This window comes from Moschus berezovskii, chromosome 3, assembly GCF_049115385.1.
Source record: "Moschus berezovskii isolate FMDL1 chromosome 3, NW_MosBer_1.0, whole genome shotgun sequence".
In the NCBI taxonomy this organism is placed as follows: Eukaryota; Metazoa; Chordata; class Mammalia; order Artiodactyla; family Moschidae; genus Moschus; species Moschus berezovskii.
The window spans coordinates 80,485,954-80,506,342 of NC_142462.1; the positions used below are offsets into that span (position 1 = coordinate 80,485,954).

At 42.2% G+C, this 20,389-nt stretch overlaps 1 protein-coding gene across 7 annotated transcripts in view; it reads right to left on the reverse strand.

The window, feature by feature from the left end:
* PALS2 (protein associated with LIN7 2, MAGUK p55 family member) overlaps nucleotides 1-1,339 on the reverse strand; it is a 138,814-nt gene extending 137,475 nt beyond the window's left edge. For 3 of the 7 annotated variants that reach the window (XR_016037048.1, XM_055421011.2, XM_055421012.2), the window contains exon 1: nucleotides 1,140-1,337. The gene's annotated coding sequence lies outside the window, so the exon portion shown is untranslated. Of the gene's footprint in view, nucleotides 1-527; nucleotides 770-1,139 lie in introns of those variants that run through there. The other 4 variants (XM_055421017.2, XM_055421014.2, XM_055421016.2 and 1 more) reach the window with 4 other exon arrangements.
* Nucleotides 1,340-20,389: the final 19,050 nt, after the last annotated feature.

The following is a 20,389-nucleotide window of genomic DNA, read 5'->3' on the forward strand; positions in this document are numbered from 1 at the left end:
CGAACGACCACTCGAAAGATTTCACGGGAAGAAATGGCTGCTAAATCATACGCCAACTGAAGAGCATTTTAACGCACCTCAAATGTTCAGAGCCACATAACAAGACGACCAACTGAGAAAGTATCAAGTAAAATTTCAACCAACCCCAAAGGCATGGAAGAGGAGTAAAACGTGGCTAGCTTGACCTTAACCGGCTGTTTGTAAGTAATGCGGTGATTTTCTGAGCTTCCCCATCAGCCTTCAATTACCTTCCTCTCCTACCCCCGACCCTTCTTAACATGCCCCAGCTGACTGAAGTTGAATGGATGGAATCTCCAGCTGTAACCTCAGGAGCTGGGGAAATTGAGACGAAACTCCCAAGAAAGTGTTAAAAAGTCCTTCTGCAAAAAACACCCATCAACCAATCCACATCCTGTCATCACACCGACCATCGGCTCCCTCCTGGCCCGCCACCTCGCCCAGAAAAGCACCCCCTGCTCCCCCCCCCAAAAAAACCCCAGCACCTTTTTGGTTCCAGACCAACGTACCCAGAATCGGAAAGCACTGCCTCAGCCGCAAACGCCTCCGGAGCAGCCTGTGCTCGGCCCACAACCACTCTGGCCAAACAACTGGAGTCTCGTGCCTCGGAAGTGGCAGCAGTACTTGGCCAAAGCTTCCTCCCCAAAGAACTCGCAGCTCGGGAGGCAGCGAGAGGCCAGAGCCGCCCCCGCTGGGGACCGACCCCGAAGGTGTCTGTCACGGCCACAACCGCCCCCAACACGGCTCTCCATTCAAGTCTTAACGTCACTCCCGCCGCAGAGGGTGCCGGCGGCCCGAGGGGGCCCCGCGCCCCCAGCCCCAGCCCGGCCTCCGCCCCGGCCGCGCCGCGGAGCGCGTGGGGAGAGCGGGGCGCGGCGGCATGGGCCAGACACGTTGCCGCGCTCGGCCCGCCCGCCCGCGCGCCAGCCAGCAGCGCCGGAGCCGGGGGCCCGGCAGAGCGCGCCCCTCCCGCGCCGCCCGAGCCCAGGTGCCGAGGGGGCGGGGCGGGGTCCCCGCGTGGCGCGAAGCGATGAGCAACAGGGCGCCCCCCGCCCGGCCCGGCCCGGCGCGGCGCGCGGCGAGACCGTTACCCGAGCGACGTGGGGGCCCCGGCAACTCACCGACTCGCACCTCGGCTTCCTCCGCGCCGCCGCCGCTCCTCTCCGCCCGCCGCCGCTGCTCTTTCTCAGCCGCAGGCGCCTCCGAGCAGCCCCATCTACAAACTCGCGGCTCGTAGTTGGGAACTGGAAATGCGGCTCTCGCTCCCCTCCGCCTCCCTCTCCTTCCGCCCCCTCCCTCGCTCTCCACTCCGCCCGGCTCAGGTCGCCGCCGCCGCCGCCGCCACCTCCGCGCGCGCGGCTGGGCTCCCCGCGGCCGCCCTCCTCCTCCCGCCGCCGCCGCCGCCGCCGGGGCGCGCTCCCTGCCGGCCTCGCGCGTGCGCCGGACGCCGGGGAGCGCGCGTTCGGGCTCGAGGAGGCGCCGCCGCCTCCGGGAAGCCGGGCCCCGCCTCTCCGGCCGAGGCTCCGGGGCCAGGTGGAGCCCCCTCCGAGCGCCCGCGGACTGCGCCCGGGCCCGAGGCGCCGCCCGCGCTCCGCGGCTCATCACGGTGTCCCCGGTCCTGGCCCCGAGCCGCGCCTGCGAGAGGGTCACCAGACCCAATCCGCACCGGCCCTTCCAGGCCGAAATTGCCGCTGTCATTCAGCATTTTCAGACAAGCAAGATACTCCCCTGGGCGTGAAAGAGGCTCTCCTGGGCGTGAAAGAGGCTCCCCCGGCCCTTTCCAAGAGTTTACATTCAAAGAACCCACCAGCCGTGGGGCACAAAGGATAAATAGACCTCGAAGAAAAGCCTCCGGATGGTGTACCTCCTCCCCCTCCACACACACGCCCCTGGTTCTGATGTGTATTTGGCAGGTTCTACAGCGCTGACGAGGTCCTTCATGTTCCCCCAGCCCAACCAGGGTGATTCACACCCGAGGAAACGGACGGACACTAGCTTTCCTAGCACCGAGGTTCCCGTGGAATTCCCGGTCGGCTCCGCAGAACACTCCCAGGACAACAGTTGTTCGGATCCTCCCAAACACCTGGTCTTCCCAGGCCTCGCAAGTGGGAGCTGCAGCATTCTTTCCACCTCGACTCTGCAGAGAGCATGATGAACTGGGATAAGTGTCCGGGTGTGCTGATGACACATTTTGACAGGAGTGCAGATTTAATTTTTCAGTTGAAAGGAACTGAGCAATGCAGTACAGCAGAGGCTTGGGCTAGAAAAACACAGCGAGGCAATCAGAACTCCCGAGAGATCTGTGAACCCTGGGACCTGTGATGGGGGCTTTTGGCAAAGCTATTGTGTTTCTCCTAAAACTGAAGAAACCATGATCATGATATTTACATTTTACAAAATGTTTACTGCAGTCTTTTCAAACTGTGTATATAGAAAGTGCAAGTAAAACTTGACAAGGGAGGAACATCACATCAGGGGGCTTCCTCCCTGCAGCCTTTCCTGACTCCTCTTGGGCACAGTTGCACTGAACTGCACAAAGAGGCATTTGATAAATGTTTGCAACATGGCCCTGTGGATTCAGAGATGGACTTTCAAGCTGTGTTGTCCACCTCTCCCTCCTAATATCTGCGAGTGTGGTTAGTGCAGAAGGGAGTGAGAGAATGCTTTGGATGAGGGGTATTAAGAAGGCCCAGTCCCCCAAACAGTGATTTTTCTCTTAGCCTAAACCAAGCATCAAAGATTAATTGACTTTTTCATAAGGATCATTAATTTTGCAAACCAACATGCAGGGGGAGTTTGTAGACTATTAATTTAGAACCTTCTTTCCTGGAACAGCAACCCTGAGGAAGGGAAATTGGAAGCATCTGAGGACACCTGAAGGTCTGTCTAGTCAAGGCTATGGTTTTTCCAGTGGTCATGTATGGATGTGAGAGTTGGACTGTGAAGAAAGCTGATCACCGAAGAATTGATGCTTTTGAACTGTGGTGCTGGAGAAGACTCTTGAGAGTCCCTTGGACTGCAAGGAGATCGATCCTGGGTATTCATTGGAGGGACTGATGCTGAAGCTGAAACTCCAATACTTTGGCCACCTCATGTGAAGAGTTGACTCACTGGAAAAGACTCTGATGCTGGGAAGGATTGGGGGCAGGAGGAGAAGGGGACGACAGAGAATGAGATGGCTGGATGGCATCACCGACTCGATGGACATGAGTTTGAGTGAACTCCGGGAGTTGGTGATGGACAGGGAGACCTGGCGTGCTGTGATTCATGGGGTTACAAAGAGTCGGTCATGACTGAGCGACTGAACTGAACTGAACTGAATGTACTAAGGGATATAGAGTAACTTTGGGCACACGTGGAGCCTCCCCGTGGAGCCTCACTCCCTTGTGGTCAGCAAGATGAAATAGAAGGTACCCTGGGCCCAAGAGTGATGAAAGTATGCAGAAGGAAAGAATGGGGTTTCTTTTCTCAGAGAATCAACAGAACTTTCAGGTCTTCCTTTTCTGCCTCCTTGCTTACTAGATCCATAAGCATCCCATAGGAAGATACCCAATTGCTCATTCTTGCTGCACCCTACCCAGACTGGCCAACTCTGATTCTCTTCTTCCTTTTGACCTTCACCCTCATCCTACCCAGGGAGTGCCCTGAGTTCCTCTGAGGAAGAGGTGAAGAATGTCATTTCTTCTATGTTCCTCATCCCTTATAGTACACTTATATTTTCTCCAGGGTCTTCTGGAAGCAATGTACTAACTTCCTACTCCACACCCCACTCCCTGAAAATAGGATGACATTCACTGACCAAGTTTTCTGGAGGGAGACAGGAGTCTCTACCCATCAAGTCACGAATGTAGTCCTCCGTGACTTACAGCTGGGACCAGTCCTGGCCAACTCTCTTACCCCTGCATGTACCAGGAACCCAGTTCATAGAAGCAGGAACAATTATCTTTCATTTATATTTCCAAGTCTTTTCACTGTGCAATGACAGCTATTACATGGAGGCTTATCATTTCTTGTAAGTCTCAGCTTCATCCTTGGAGCCAGGAAAATGGTTTTGCTCTACATTTTCCTTTGATTGCTTCCCTTCAGGAAGCTCTTGGCAGGGAAAGTTCTTTTCCAGTGCCTATTTTATCAAATATGATATATTACTATGAAACACTAGTTTTTATAAATAGTAGTGCCACATATGACATTCTGCCCTTCCCCAAACTTTGAAGATGGGACATGCCAGAATAAATTTAAAGTGATTTAATATGAACATTGGAATTTTCATTATTGCTTGCCAGCTCACCTTTCTAAGAGGTCATCATTTCTGAGACAAAACCCATCCATTTTCCATACCTGTTACAAATTCTTTATTCCAGGAAAGGGAATGTTATGATTGAAAATGATGAGGAATTCTCTTAATGGTTTGACTTTTCATTTTTTTCAAGGTTACTCTAAAAGGATCATAATTTTGCTAGCCCAGTATCTCTCCTAACTGTAAATCAATTTAAAGTCTGAATTTTGATTCCTAATTCCAGACCATCTATCATTGGCTTTATTTCCTGCTTCAAATATAAACAAAAGCTTTAATACTTTCAATATGATTTTTTTTCCCTCTTCTGAGTGGCTTTGGTATTTCAGAAATTGAGAATTTTGCTAATAGCCCCAAATCTTAGCAAAACAAGTTCTGCTTGCCTGTTTTTCAACTAATCCATCATATTAAGAATGGTGATGCTCTGGGAATATAGCTTTGTGAAAAATTGCAACTGACATGCACCACAAAGTCCAACCAAGCTTTCCTCCAGAATACTTTATTTAGCTTCACCCCTTTTATCTCTGTTCACAAAGCTAGGTCAGATTCCAATTTCCAGCCTCCTTGCTAACCTTTCTAATTCTAGTCTTTTGCTTGCTTACTTACTTGCAATTTTCCTGACACTTAGAGCAGTACCTCTTACTGTGGGCTGTTCACTGGAATCACCCAGAGAACTTAAACAATCAGAGACAAAAACAACAATACTGATGGCTGGGTCCCACCTCTAGGTTAAATCATTCTGCCCTACAGCCTGGGCACCAGGATTTTTCAGAGCTCTCCAGGTAATTCTAATATGCAGTCAGAGTTTAAAACTACTGAAACGAGTCATTTTCCAAACATTTTACACCAAGTCTTTTCAGAATATTGGGGTGGCTCCAAATTACCTCAAGTTAATCAAATTAAAATACTTAATCGTGTGCCATAAGACTCTTTGCCAACTGACTAGAATAGTCCCCTTTCAAAACAGCTTAAATTTATCTCCTTCCTAAAGCTTCCCCAGATTAGTCTCACCTGGCTGCCTAAAGATCACTGTTCCCAATTCTCTGAGCATTCCAACTGGCAATGGTTTACAAGCCCTTGGACCACAGTTGATTGTGTGTATTATTGTTTTAATCTTGCTTTCATAGATATCTGTCAGAGGCTTTACTTGTAATCTAAATCTCTCTGAAGTCCCACTAGGTCAACAGACAATCTCAAAATAAACAGAAATGTTATTCTTAACAGCACTTTCTCCTACCTACCAGAAAGAACATTCCCTGACACAGGGCAGTTCATTTTTTTTTTTTTTAATCACTGCAGTTAAAGTCAACAGTTCTAAGAATTTGCAGGTTTTGGGTTTTTTTTTTTTATTGTTTCTTACAAAAGTAAAAATAGCTTGCATAGCTTGATCAATCAGGCATTGGAATTTGGCTTCCACACTCACCTCTTAATTGAAACTATACTGAGCCATAACTGACATTTTCATTCATCTGTCTATTCATTCAGTCAGTCATTTACCAGTGGTAAATGTTGGCAATAAAATAATTAACAACAGCAAATTACCCCAACCCAATGGTGGAGAATGATGTCAGAAGGCAACCCATAGTCACTGTTAGTGTCAGTCACTCAGTCATGTCTGACTTTTTGTGACCCCAAGAACTGCAGCCTGCCATGCTCCTCTGTCCTTGGAATTCTCCAGGCAAGAATACTGGGATGGGTAGCCATTGCTCTCTCCAGGGGATCTTCCTGACCCAGGAAGTGAACCCAGGTATCCCACATTGTAGGCAGATTCTTTAGCATCTGAGCCACTGTGGAGAAAAATAAGTAATTACATGATCACGTGATAAATGCATTATTGAGAGTCTTACGAAGACACAATGGGGAGAGTTTCTGCTTAATGTTCAAGCAATCCAACTCCTCTGCAGTGTTGGAGAAGTTGACCTCCATGCCCCCGCCTTTTAAACCTCTCCTTTCCTTCTATTTCCTGGTACACCCCAGGACTTCCTTCTCTTCTACTGATTATTCTTTCTCTGCCCTCTTAACTTGCTGTATCATCTCCTCCACTTCCTAAATGAAAATGTTTCACTTAAGAATGGGAGAGATTTTTGAGGGACAAAGTGTAGACAAAGAAGTGATCCTTGTTTCTCTCAAGAATCTCATCGATCCTCGTTGTGTAGTTGCTCTGTCATGTCTGACTTCTTGTTACCCCATGGGATTTCCCAGGCAAGAATACTGAAGTGGGTTGCCATTTCCTCCTCCAGGGGATCTTCCTGACCCAGAGATCAAACCTGCATCCCCTCCATTTATTGTTGTGAGTGAGCAGTCGCTCAGTCATCTCCAACTCTTTGCAACCCCATGGACTACAGCACTCCAGGCTTCCCTGTCCTTTACCATCTCCCGGAGTTTGCTCAGACTCATGTCCATTGAGTCAGTTGATGCCATCCAGTCATCTCATCCTGTGTCATCTTCTTCTCCTCCTGCCTTCAATCTTTCCCAGCATCAGGGTCTTTTCCAAAGATTCAGCTCTTTGCATCAGGTGGCCAAAGTATTGGAGCTTCAGCTTCAGAACCAGTCGTTCCAATGAATATTCCGGGTTGATTTCCTTTAGGATTGACTGGTTTGATCTCCTTGCAATCCAAGGGACTCTCAAGAGTCTTCTCCAGCACCACAGCAGGCAGATTCTTGACTGCTGAGACACCAGGGAAGCCCTATCGACCCTTAGGGCTCTATCTTCAATGCTTCCATATCTGTATCTACAGTTCTGTACTCCCTTTAGGGATTCTCTAAATCAGTTGGTAAAGAATCTGCCTTCAATGCAGGAGACCCTGGTTCGATTCCTGGGTCGGAAAGATCCCCTGGAGAAGGGAAAGGCTACCCACTCCAGTATTCTGGAGAATTCAGTCCATGGGGTCTCAAAGAGTCAGACACACACCTGAACGACTTGCACTTTCACTTTAGGTATGTTTTCAACTTCCTGTTGAATATCCCCATCAAGTTAATCCATTCACAGTTCTAATCAACATCTAAAATAAAATATTTTGCTTCTCCCTCCCTACGCTATCCCTCCTGTAGGTTTCCCTTGTGCCTTCTTTACCATCTCCCTAACACATACAGCCTGAGCCCAGGTCGCTTGAAATTTGCCTTTTCAATGTCATTCATGGGAGTGGGTTCTCTTGTTCATTTCCTCTGTCACTCCAGGGAGACTCCTTGCCCTGTTCCACATGCACCTGAATGCCAGATATCAGTCACATCATCCTTGCCTCCTCACTGCCAGTGGAACTCTATTCACAGATCATTCACAGTGACTTTCAAGACGACCCCACCCTAACCTGCATGTGGGGACATTACACATCAGTCACATCGTGCACTTTTATGTTTCCACCCCTCTGTTTTGACAGGAATGCCTTGCCCATTTCTGCTGGCCCCAATCCAAGCTTTTATGCTCAACTCACATCCTCCTTTTCCACTAAAACTTATCTGCTCCACTCCAAACAGAGGCAACTGTTTTCATTTAGATTCTTGTAACATTTTATCTCTTACAGCCCTTTACCTATTCTGCTTCACAATAGCATCATTCGTCTTCGAATATTTATCTTAATACTCTTTACATCACAACTGCCAGCCTCATTTCCTACTTACTTGTAGATAAAAATACAGGGTGCTATGTACAGGAATGCTTGGCACAATAATACTCATAGTAGGGGCTCATTTATTGAAACAGATAAAGTTATTAGTTGGTGGACTTCTAAAATTAAAGATAATTAAGTGGAAGAAATGTTGCTAATTAGAATGGAACTTTTGCTCTTGAATATACAAGCTACAGCTGAGACGCTCTTCCAAGGGCAATCAGATTTCAGGCAGGGACCCTAATTGAGCTACTTGAGTTGAACCCAACAGCAGCCAGCCGTTTGTCTAATTAACCCTTTTGGAGTCTCATTTAAAATTGGCTTCCAAATTCCACCTTTCCTATTTATACATGAGCTAAAAAATTAAAGGCTATTCTACTCAGGCATCAAAAGTAGATTTTAAAATATATGAAAACAGAAAAAAAATTTAAAGAACGAATATATATGGTATCTATATGGTATCCTAGGCTTACTGGATAGGCAGAGGGGCATGAAGTCCTGGAAGGCAGAGGTCTTCATGAGGAGTCTTATGGCATTAGAGTGAAACAGAATGTCTGAATAGTCATTAAGCACAGAAATAAAGGGCAAAACTCAAAGTGCCCCTGGAAGACTGGCGGGCAAACTTGAGGGCAAAAGCAAGTGAAGAGAGTGCATAGTTGGCCCCTAAGATGTTTTTGTTTAATAAATGAATGAAACATGGTCAGGGGAGTGGGAACAAAAATGAAGTAAAAAATAGGCCTAGGTGTAGGGGGTGGGGGTGGGCGGGGGTGTGTGGGTTGGGGGGTGGGGGTGTGTGTTACAAATAAACCCAAGAACTTAAGGGCCCATTCTAAAATGATGCCATCTTCATGCCAGGAAGTACAGGGCACTATATTTCTCTTTACAATTATCAGCTGTTTATAAATCTCAAAAACCAGATCTTTTTGGTAATCCTTCTTTGGTAATAACAGTGAGGCATAACTATTGTGTGCATGCTTATGTGGCAGACAGTGTTTTCTGTCCTTTATATTCGATTTGAATCATTATTAGCATTGCCATTTTACAAATGAGGAAACAAGTGAAGAGGGGTTAAATTAATCTGCCCAAGGCTCCCTAACTATGAAGTGTTCAGTTCAGTTCAGTTCAGTCACTCAGTTGTGTCCGACTCTTTGCGACCCCATGAATCACAGCACGCCAGGCCTCCCTGTCCATCACCAACTCCCGGAGTTCACTCAAAGTCACATCCATCGAGTCGGTGATGCCATCCAGCCATCTCATTCTCTGTCGTCCCCTTCTCCTCCTGCCCCCAATCCCTCCCAGCATCAGAGTCTTTTCCAGTGAGTCAGCTCGTCGCATGAGGTGGCCAAAGTATTGGAGTTTCAGCTTTAGCATCAGTCCTTCCAATGAACACCCAGGATCGATCTCCTTTAGAATGGACTGGTTGGATCTCCTTGCAGTCCAAGTGACTCTCAAGAGTCTTCTCCAGCACCACAGTTCAAAAGCATCAATTCCTCGGCGATCAGCTTTCTTCACAGTCCAACTCTCACATCCATACATGACCACTGGAAAAACCATGAAGTGTTCAAGTCAGTTCAAGTGCAAAACTCCTGCTCATTCCCACACTTCATACACAGAATGCTTTGTAACTCTCAGGTTAATTCAACTGGAACAAATTATAGTACAAGTCACCACAATTAAGGGTTCTCCATAACATGTTATTTAACTCAGATTCATCACCATGATTTTCAAACTTACTGCCTGTTTTAACGAAGTAGAATTTGTGAAAAAGCTATGTTTGTTGTTTTTGTTACAGTAGAACTATAATATGGAAAAGTGCACATTTTTTCTGAATTAGTCTTTTCAAGAATTAAAAAAGTGATAAATGAAATAGAAAATAAATAACACATTTTAAAAGGGTTTCTGCAAAGATATACAATGGAGAAAAGAATTTTTAATAAGTGGTGCTGGTAAAACTGGTCAACCATGTGTAAAAGAATGAAACTAGAACACTTTATAACACCATACACAAATATAAACTCAAAATGGATTAAAGATCTAAATGTAAGACCAGAAACTATAAAACTCTTAGAGGAAAACATAGGCAGAAACTCTCTGGCATAAATTATAGCAAGATCCTATTTGACCCACCTCCTAGAGTAATGGAAATAAAAACAAAAATAAACAAATGGGACCTAATTAAACTTAAAAGCTTTTGCACAATGAAGGAAACTATAAGCAAAGTGAAAAGACAGCCTTCAGAATGGGAGAGAATAAAAGCAAACAAAACAACTGACAAAGAATTAATCTCCAAAATATACAAGCAGGTCATGTAGTTCAATACCAGAAAAACGAACAACCCAATCAAAAAGCAGACCAAAGAACTAAAAAGACATTTCTCCAAAGAAGACATATAGATGGTTAATAAACACATGAAAAGATGCTCAACATCACTCATTATTAGAGAAATGCAAATCAAAACCGCAATGAGGTATCATGTCATGCAGATCAGAATGGCTGCCATCAAAATGTCTACAAACAATAAATGCTGGAGAGGATGTGGAGAAAAGGGAAACCTCTTAAACTGTTGGTGGGGATGCAAACTGGTACAGCCACTATTGAGAACAGCATGGGTATTCCTTAAAAAACTGGAAATACAACTGCCATATGATCCAGCAATCCCACTGCTGGGCATGCACACTGAGGAAACCAGAATTGAAAGAGACACATGTACCCCAGTGTTCATTGCAGCACTGTTTACAATAGCTAGGACATGGAAGCAACCTAGATGTCCATCAGCAGATGAATGGATCAGGAAGTTGTGGTACATATACACAATGGGATATTACTCAGCTATTAAAAAAACACATTTGAATCAGTTCTAATGAGGTGGATGAAACTGGAGCCTATTATACAGAGTGATGTAAGTCAGAAAGAGAAACACCAACACAGTATTTAAACGCATATATATGGAATTTAGGAAGACAGTAACAATGATTCTATATGCAAGGCAGCAAAAGAGACACAGATGTAAAGAACAGACTTTTGGACTATGTGGGAGAAGGTGAGTGTGGGATGATTTGAGAGAATAGCATTGAAACATGTATGTTACCATATGTAAAATAGTTGACCAGTGCAAGTTTGATGCACGAAGCAGGGCACTCAAATCCAGTGCTCTGGGACATTCCAGAGGGATGGATGGGAGAAGTAGGGAGAGAGGTGCAAGGGGGGTTCAGGATGGGGGACACATGTGCACCCATGACTGATTCATGTTGATGTATGGCAGAAATCACTACAATATTGTAAAGTAATTATCCTCCAATTAAAATAAATAAATAAATTTTTAAAAATAAAGAAAAGGATTTCTTTTACTTATTTAGTGGTACATGGTCATTATTTAGCTATCAACACATTGCACTGATGATAGTTTGGTAGCGCAAGTACTTACCACATAAAAAAGGAACAGAGAGCATCTACTCAGCCTCATTAAGTGTAAATTCACTTCCTTATTGGGAAAGAATAACATTAAGAGTAAATGAAACACTTAAAAAATATAACATATCAATTATCTACAGCAGAGCATTTAAAAGTATTATTCTAGTTTTTTTTCCTCATTGTTGGTTAACTTTAGCTTTCTTAGAGAACTTGATGGATACAGAGATATACTCCCCAGATACGCTCTTAAGGAAAGACTTGTTGACCCAGCTTACTTATGAAAGATTTTTCTGCGGGACAGCTGGCAGAAGAAAGCCTCCAGCTGTTAGCCCTCTGGGGATGAAGTCAGCTGCAGAAAGCCCAAAGATGTGCCCCGAGCCCTTCACAGATTGGTCCACATTGAATGACTCGTGGAGCAGGGACATGTAAAGCCCCAGCCACTTCAGCCCATGTAGCAAGTCTAAGAGCCCATTTTAGCTCCAGAGACACCGTGGGGTCATTTGAGGCTGTTATTCAGGCCTGCATCCTACCTGGATTTCTCCCTCTGCTAAGTCTGGCTACCTTGGCCTTCCTTTCACATGTGTTCATCCAAGTGTACCTGCTGAACTGAGCACACAGAACTAGCTCAGAGTCCACCTTTAGAAAACCCACCAGTTAACATAGGAAAGGCTTTGATTCATATTTCACATATTTCTTTACCTTAGGAAAGTGAAAGTCGTTCAGTCATGTCCGACTCTTTGTGACCCCATGGATTCATCTGTGGAATTCTCCAGGCCAGAATACTGGAGTGGGTAGCCTTTCCCTTCTCCAGGGGATCTTCCCAACCCAGGGATCGAACCCAGGTCTCCTGCGTTGCAGGAGGATTCTTTACCAGCTGAGCCACAAGGGAATCCATGTAATGTGATAGTATGATGCAAGGGAAGAATCTGGAATCAAAAGCTCGAGTTTATATTTCTGAATTCACTACTGTTGAACTGAGTAACCCTGGGTGTATTATTCAGTAGATGAGAACTTTCCTCATCTGCAGAGTGATGTAATAGCACTATGTTACAGGATGTTTTAAGGATTATGAATTAAACGTGTAGAATGCCTGGTACAGGTGTTTGCTCAGAGAAGAGATTATTATGCATTAGAGAGTTTTATGACTACTATTATTTTCACAACAGTTGTAGATGAGCAAATGGCCACTTGCTAAATATCTTTAGTGCATAATTACGAGCTAAGAATGCTCTTAATTTGGTTATCTTTCCTTTCAAAGAAGACCAAGTTTCCATTGTATCTACTATTGTCAAACATTTATCTGGAAGTTCTAGCCAGTGAGGTAGGAAAGGAAAGAAAAGAGATCTGATATTAACATAAGAAGAGAGAGACAAAGTGATCATTATTTACAGAAGATGAAATTGTCTCTCTAAATGACCAAGGACAATCAAGTAAAACAGCAGAGAGAAATAAAAGGAAAGATTTGAAAGACAGTCAAATCTGATCAAAACTTATGAAATGCAATTGGTTTTCCATAGACATAATAACAAAACAGAAAAGTAAAAAAGAGCATTTCCTATTCGTTAGGAACAAAAATACATCATATCAGAAACTAAAATGTAAGATCATAGTAATTTAAATATACAGTATTGGAGAAAGAATAGGTAGCCAGAATAATGGAACAAAGAGTCAGGAAACAGATCCATGTATATATGGAAATTTGGGAAGGCAAAAGATATTACTTATAAAAATGGACATAGTTTGAAAAAATGGTGAACTGGCAAAACATTAAAAAAATAACTTCTAAAAATAAATTCCAGATGAATTGAAGATTTAAATCTAAAAGATAAATCATACAATGAATGAAAAGAAAGTACATCATTACAACAAGACATTCAGTTCAGTTCAGTTCAGTTCAGTCACTCAGTCGTGTCCAACTCTCCGTGACCCCATGAATCACAGCACGCCAGACCTCCCTGTCCATCACCAGCTCCCGGAGCTCACTCAAACCCATGTCCACAGAGTCGGTGATGCCATCCAGCCATCTCCTTCTCGGTCATCCCCTTCTTCTCCAGCCCCCAACCTTTCCCAGCATCAGAGTCTTTTCCAGTGAGTCAACTCGTCGCATGAGGTGGCCAAAGTATTGCAGTTTCAGCTTCAGCATCAGTCCCTCCAATGAACACCCAGGATTGATCTCCCTTAGAATGAACTGGTTGGATCTCCTTGCGGTACAAGGGACTCTCAAGAGTCTTCTCCAATACCACAGTTCAAAAGCATCAATTTTTCGGCGATCAGCCTTCTTCACAGTCCAACTCTCACATCCATACATGACCATGGGAAAAACCATAGCCTTGACTAGACGGACCTTGGTTGGCAAAGTAATGTCTCTGCTTTTTAATATATTATCAAGGTTGGTCATAACTTTCCTTCCAAGGAGTAAGCGTCTTTTAATTTCATGGCTGCAATCAGCATCCGCAGTGATTTTGGAGCCCCCAGAAATAAAGTCTGACACTGTTTCCACTGTTTCCCCATCTATTTCCCATGAAGTGATGGGACCAGATGCCATGATCTTTGTTTTCTGAATGTTGAGCTTCAAGCCAACCTTTTCACTCTCCTCTTTCACTTTCATCAAGAGATTAACTGTATCAAAAGACTGAAAATTGTGACTGCATGACATTATTTGGAGAAAAAGATACCATAAAATAAATTGAAAATCAAATAAATTTAGAAACAAAATTGAAAGCCATGACAAAGTCTTTCATATATATAAAGACTCATATATAAAGTCCTCATAAAGACTATATAAAAATCAGTATGAATATAAATAATCAGATCTAGTTTCAATTAATAAATGACAAATGTAAGCTTAGTTGAATCCATGTTCTTTAGGATTTACCTTATACACTTGATAATTTATGAAAATTAATGAAAGTGTCAATAGAATAGGATCTAGCTGCTTAAGTTATTCTTCAATACTTTAAAAGTACCAAGAATTTTTTAAAAGAGAGGATTATTTGAGTGAACTTCATTCTCAAAGTGTAGAAATTGTACTTATTTAAATTAAAGCATTTTGCATGGTACCTAGCAGGGTGCCTTACACAGATGGGTGTTTAATGATGATGATGTAGTCTGTAATAATGTTCATACAATATGTGAAATATTTGGTAATCATGTGGACTTCTTTATGACAGCAAACATGAGTGATTAGATCAATATCATTTGCATATCATTATGGGCTTGGTGTGTTTTTATTCTCTTCTTACATCTTAATGATATCTTAGTATGCTAAAACAATATTAGCAGAATTATGACAATGTTTTTCATAGTATATCATTTATAGGAGGTTTTTCCAGTAGTCATTTATAGATGTGAGAGTTGGACTATAAAGAAAGCTGAGTGTGCTGTGGTTCATGGGGTTGCAAAGAGTCGGACACGACTGAGTGACTGAACTGAACTGAACTGATGGATAGAAAAAGCAGTAAGGTCTTGTGAGATGTTACTATATAAATAATGAGTACATATTGCTTTGGAAATATTGTGCTATGATTTTTTTAAACCCAACTAGAGTATAGGTTACTTGTTGGCAAAAGACTTGATTTCTATTCCTTTCTTAGTAGTTATTTGCACCAGGTAGGTGCTTACTAACTTAACCAATTCAACTAATATTTATTTCTAGTAGCTAATATCTGTGTCAGATAATATGCTGGGAACTTGAGAATAAAGGTGACTAAAGGCGTGATTCTTGTCCTCATGGAACTCATAGTCCACACAGGAAGACAATTAAACAAGCAAATATATTAGATTCAATGAAGGTGCTCCATAGGGATAGTCTAGCTGCTATGGGAGCACATCATAGGAATTCTGATCTCACCTATTGCTATCCCAGAATAGGGGAATTATTTTCAGTCCCTAGCAAACTAAATGATTGAGATCAAACCAGTCAATTCTAAAGGAAATCAATCCTGAATATTCATTAGAAGGACTGATGATGAAGCTGAAGCTCCAATACTTTGGCCACCTGATGTGAAAACCCAGCTCACTGGAAAAGACACTGATGCTGGGAAAGATGGAAGGCAAAAGGAGGAGAGGGCGGCCAAAGATAAAATGATTAGATTGCCTCACCAATTCAATGGACGTGAATTTGAGCCAACTCCGGGAAATAATGAAGGAGGGGCGGGGCATGGCATGCTATAGTCCATGGGGTCACAAAGAGTCAGACACTCCTTAACGACCAAACAGCAACAACAAAAACTGTGTTCTAAGACTATACTAGGCACTTTTCACTTCATTTTCAAAATGTATGTGTATTTTGAGAAATATCTTCAGTTTATGGCCAAGAAAGCTATATGTCAGATTGTTTAAGGGACTTTTTAAAGATGATATAGTGTAGTGATTAAGACATGGCCTTATTAGAGTGAATCTTGGCTCTGCCATCCACGCACTGAGTAGACAAGTTCCTTGATGTCCTTAGGAATCAGTTTCGTCCACCTATAAAAATGAAGATAATGGTGAACATCAACTGAGTTAACATATACAGAAATAGCAGCACAGGACCAGGCACTTGGCAAAGGCTAACTAAACGGTAGCAAAAAATAAAAAAGGCCACAGAGCTATTTATTAATTCACCGTAACACTTATTCTTTATTTAATAGTATATATCAGCATGGGCATTATGTTGATTACACACAATAAGAACAGTCCTTTAGGCCCACAAACTTTTCAGCAGTATGGAAATATATGAGATCTGAAAAAGTTCACTACTCGTTCCAAAACAGTGAAAAGAAAAAACATGACAAAACGTAAAAAAAAAATAAGTATCTTATTAGATATCTACAAAATACTATGTTAATTTAGTATTTCATTTTATTTAAAGGTAATTTCTAGGTCAGGTTTCCCACTTTGGGATAATTATGATTTTGCTTAATGATTGCCTAGAAATCACTACCCTTTGAGAATTAAACCACTCATTTGTAGCTAAATAATTTTAAAAGCAAAATTATAAAATCTTCTCAAAATATCATAGAAAAGAGTTTTATAAATTGTGTGATATGAGTTCATTTTAACATACACAATATAAAGTATGAGGCACTCAGGAAGATTTAAGGCTAAAATGGTTCTGTTTGTGTTAAATATTAGCTGTATAAAGCTACCTCATCTACCTCATATGTGATCTCAATTCTCAATGAAGTCAGAGTCCAGAAGAGAAATGGACATAGAAATAATTATCATACTACCATGTTACAAAGAGTGTAATCACATTTTATATGAAGTAAATAGTGATATAAAAAGGAAGTAAGATCAATTATATACATAATTCAAAGAAAACTTCTTACAGATGCTTGAGGCAGGGCTTAAGGAATTAATAGCAAGAAGATGTCAGGTGAACAGGGTTGGGGAAAGAGAAGGATACTTGCCATGGGGAGCAGACTTGGAAAGTCAGGAAGGCATGAAGCCATTAGGTGTGTTGTGAGGAGTGTGCACACTTTTCAGGAAATATCTAGAGGTGGAAGCAAAGGAGATGAGCCTGTAAAGGCAGATGGAGGATGGTGGACGGATCACCCCTGCAGCAGCTTTGCCTTGCAAGCAATGCTAAGACACTAATTGCTTAAAAAAAAAAAATCAGATTTCTGGTTCAAAAAGATTACTCTGGTGATACTGTGGATATTCTTTTGGAGATCAGGGGATCTGTGAGGGAACACTGATCAAAACCAAAGAATGAAAAAATGAGTAGCAAAGGAAACCCATGTTTGTTGAAGTCCTAGTGTGTGGCTAAGCCTCTGGCACACACACCATCTCATTAACTCACAAGGCATGCCTGTGAGATGGGTCTAATTCCCACTTTAAAGAGGAAGAAGCTTCAGAAAGGTCAAGTTATTTTTCCAATGTCAGGCTGTTAATAAGCAGTTGATGTGGGTCAAGAACAAGCTTCTCTGATTCCAAATCATTTGGATATTCATTTCTGTACCATGCAGACTTCCCAAGGGTAGACCCTCAGGGTTTGAATTAAGGCAGTAACAAGAGCAATCAGAAGCATGGACAAGTCTGAGAGTTGTTGACATGACATGGTCTTCCAGATTTTGTGTCTGGATGTGGGGTATGAGGAAAGGGTCTGGGATGACTCCCAGCTGTGGGGAAAACATGGGAGAAGGTAGAAATGCTTATTTGGGGCGGGGTGGTGGTGGTGGTGGATAGAACAAGGGAATTTCAGAAAAGCACAGTGGAGATGGCTGGGAAGGTGAGCAGGCTGGCAAAGCAGTCTTTGCAAGGAGCACAGAGAAGTCAGGAGAGAAGACTAAGCCCTTGGGAGCTTCATTTATATAAAGATGTTGAGCATGAGCGGCAAGGTGGTATCAACTGGCTTTGAGGGCTCATTTGGATAATGTTTTAGTTTTAAAACAAATATAAATCTCAGGAAAGAGAATTTGGTTTGCTACTGCAAAAAAACCAAAACCCCACACTCTAGCCCAGTGAACAGTTAGACATCACATTCACCACAGATGTTTCTACAAAGCATTTACTGAAGCAGAAGAGAATGGACCCTCTCCCAGTGCTCAGTCAGAAACAAACCTGGGCCAGTGACCTCAGGACAATCTCAGGGGTTCAGGGAGCCACAGAGGCCTTCTGGAAACTAGCATCTGGATATGGTCTTTTTCATTTGGTCAGGTCTTGAGTGGGGACAGGTACACCAGAGAAAATATGCTCACACTCTTAAATTTATCTTACTGTGTCAGATTAGCAAAAGTTATTAAATTAGAAAAGGATGAAGTAAATCAATTAAAGTTGGTAGTTATATTAAGGAATTCCAGTGTTCTATGGTTACAGACTGGAAGAGCCAAGAGCCTCCCCTTGGAACTTGTTAGAAATGCCAATTCCTGGGCCCTCCCTAAGACCACAAGCATAGAGTCCAGTTGCTTTCTGGAAAGAAAAGGGTACAATAACACGCTTGCCTCAAAGCACTACCAACTCCTCCTCTCTATAACCCTTCATTCCCCAATTTTTTTCTAAAAATTGAAAGATCATATTGCTTCCTCAAAACTGAGAGATATTCAGAATGTGTCCAACACATTTTGTGATGTTATCCTTTGGAATTAGAGAAGATAATAGATTTTGAGGTGGGAGAGGCCTTTCTAAGTTACAAACCAGAACAGAAGTTATAAAAGAAAACCCTGATGGCTTAGACAATAAATAGTCTGCCTGCAATGCAGGTTATCTGGGTTCGAACCCTGGGTTGGGAAGATCACTTGGAGAAGGGAATGGCAACCCACTCCAATATTCTTGCCTGGAAAATCCCATGGACAGAAGAGCCTGGTGGTCTACAGTCCGTGGGGTTGCAAAGAGTAGGACACGACTGAGAGCAACTAACACATATCAACCACATAAAATTTTAAAACTCTTCAAGGTGAAAACTCAGTATGTAAATTAAAAAAAAAAAGTTATAAACTGAAAAACAGGTATACCATATGTGGCAGACAAAAATTTATTATTTACTTTATTTGAAAGGAAAACACTCTTACAAATAAGAGAGAAAAAAGATAGCCATCCCAATAGAAAAATGGCCAAAGCATAGACATGAAAAGGCAATTCACAAAAGATGAACTACAGAAGGCAGTGAATGTTTGATCTCATGAGAAATCAAAGAAACTTATTAAAATGAGAAACCAATTTTCACCTACAAATTGGTTTAAAATTTTTGATAATAAACATGTAATATTGAGGGTATGAGAAAATAGACATGATCATAAACTGCTTTTGAACATAGAAGCTGGTGTAACTCTTTCTGATAATGCATTAAAAGGCATGAGAAAATGCATGATCTTTGATCCAAAAATAAGATCATGTTGATACAAAAAGAATTTATCCAAAAGAAATAATCATGGATATTCACAAAAATTTGTCTGTAAAAATATTCATCTTAGTATGTTTAAAAGAAAGAAAAATTGAAAATAACCTAAATTCTACAATAAGTTGAAGGTTTGTGTCCCTAAGTTACTGTGAAGATTTTAATAACTATGGTGTAGATGAAAGTGTAATAAAATAAAATGTTTGTAACTTAGTGTTAAATAAAAAGCCACCTAAAGAAGAATAAGAATAGTATCTCAGCTTTATAAAAATATACTTGTGTATTTGTATATCTCTATTTCTATCTCTATCATTTATATCTACAAGAATGAAGAAGTAGAATTATTTAAAGGCAAGGACTTTCTCTAGTGTAGCCCCAAAATTCAGAACAGTTGCTGGCATATAGCAGATACTCAAAAATATTTGTCAGTTGAAATGTTAACAATCTTATTCCCTTCAAATTGATGAGCTTAAGGTACTTACAAATTTGTTCTTTATGTACATCTATATCTCCAAAACTTTCTACATTTGTATTCCTTTTTCAGTCAGAGAAAGAAAATATATTCTAATTTTGAAAAAATAATTACTGGATAAAATTAGCTATCTATAGACAGAACTTGGACTTCCCAGGTGGCCCAGGTGGTAAACAACCTGTCTGCCAATGCATCAGACATAAGAGAAGCGGGTTTCATCCCTGGATTCGGAAGATCCCCTGGAGGAGGGCATGACAACCTACTCCAGTATTATTGCCTGGAGAATCCCATGGACAGAGAAGTCTGGCAGGCTATGGTCAATAGGGTTGCAAAAAGTCAGACGTGACTGAACACTCACACTGTAGACAGAACCTCAGAGCTCACTGTCAATATGGGGCTCATTAAATTTGAAAACCCAATTCAATCAAGGTGAGCCAGGCAGTATTGTAGGAAGTGCAGCAAATTTATGATTATAATTCAGGAAATTTAGGCCTATTCAGCTGCTCTTTGTTGCCCTTGGACTATGATTTTAAAAGTTTTCCACCCTAAAAGAGAGAGCTCAAGATTTTTACTTTAAGGATGAAATTACATTTCATTCAAATTAAGCATTGTGCTTCATAATACACCCAGTTTGTTTCATATAAAATATCTGAAATTGTTTACCACTGAGTAGGATGGATTCTCTGGAAAATTCTCCATGCTATTTTACAGCTTGTGTGCCCACTGGTGCTCTTCATGGGGGCTTCCGGAGTGTTGTTTAGGCAAGTGTG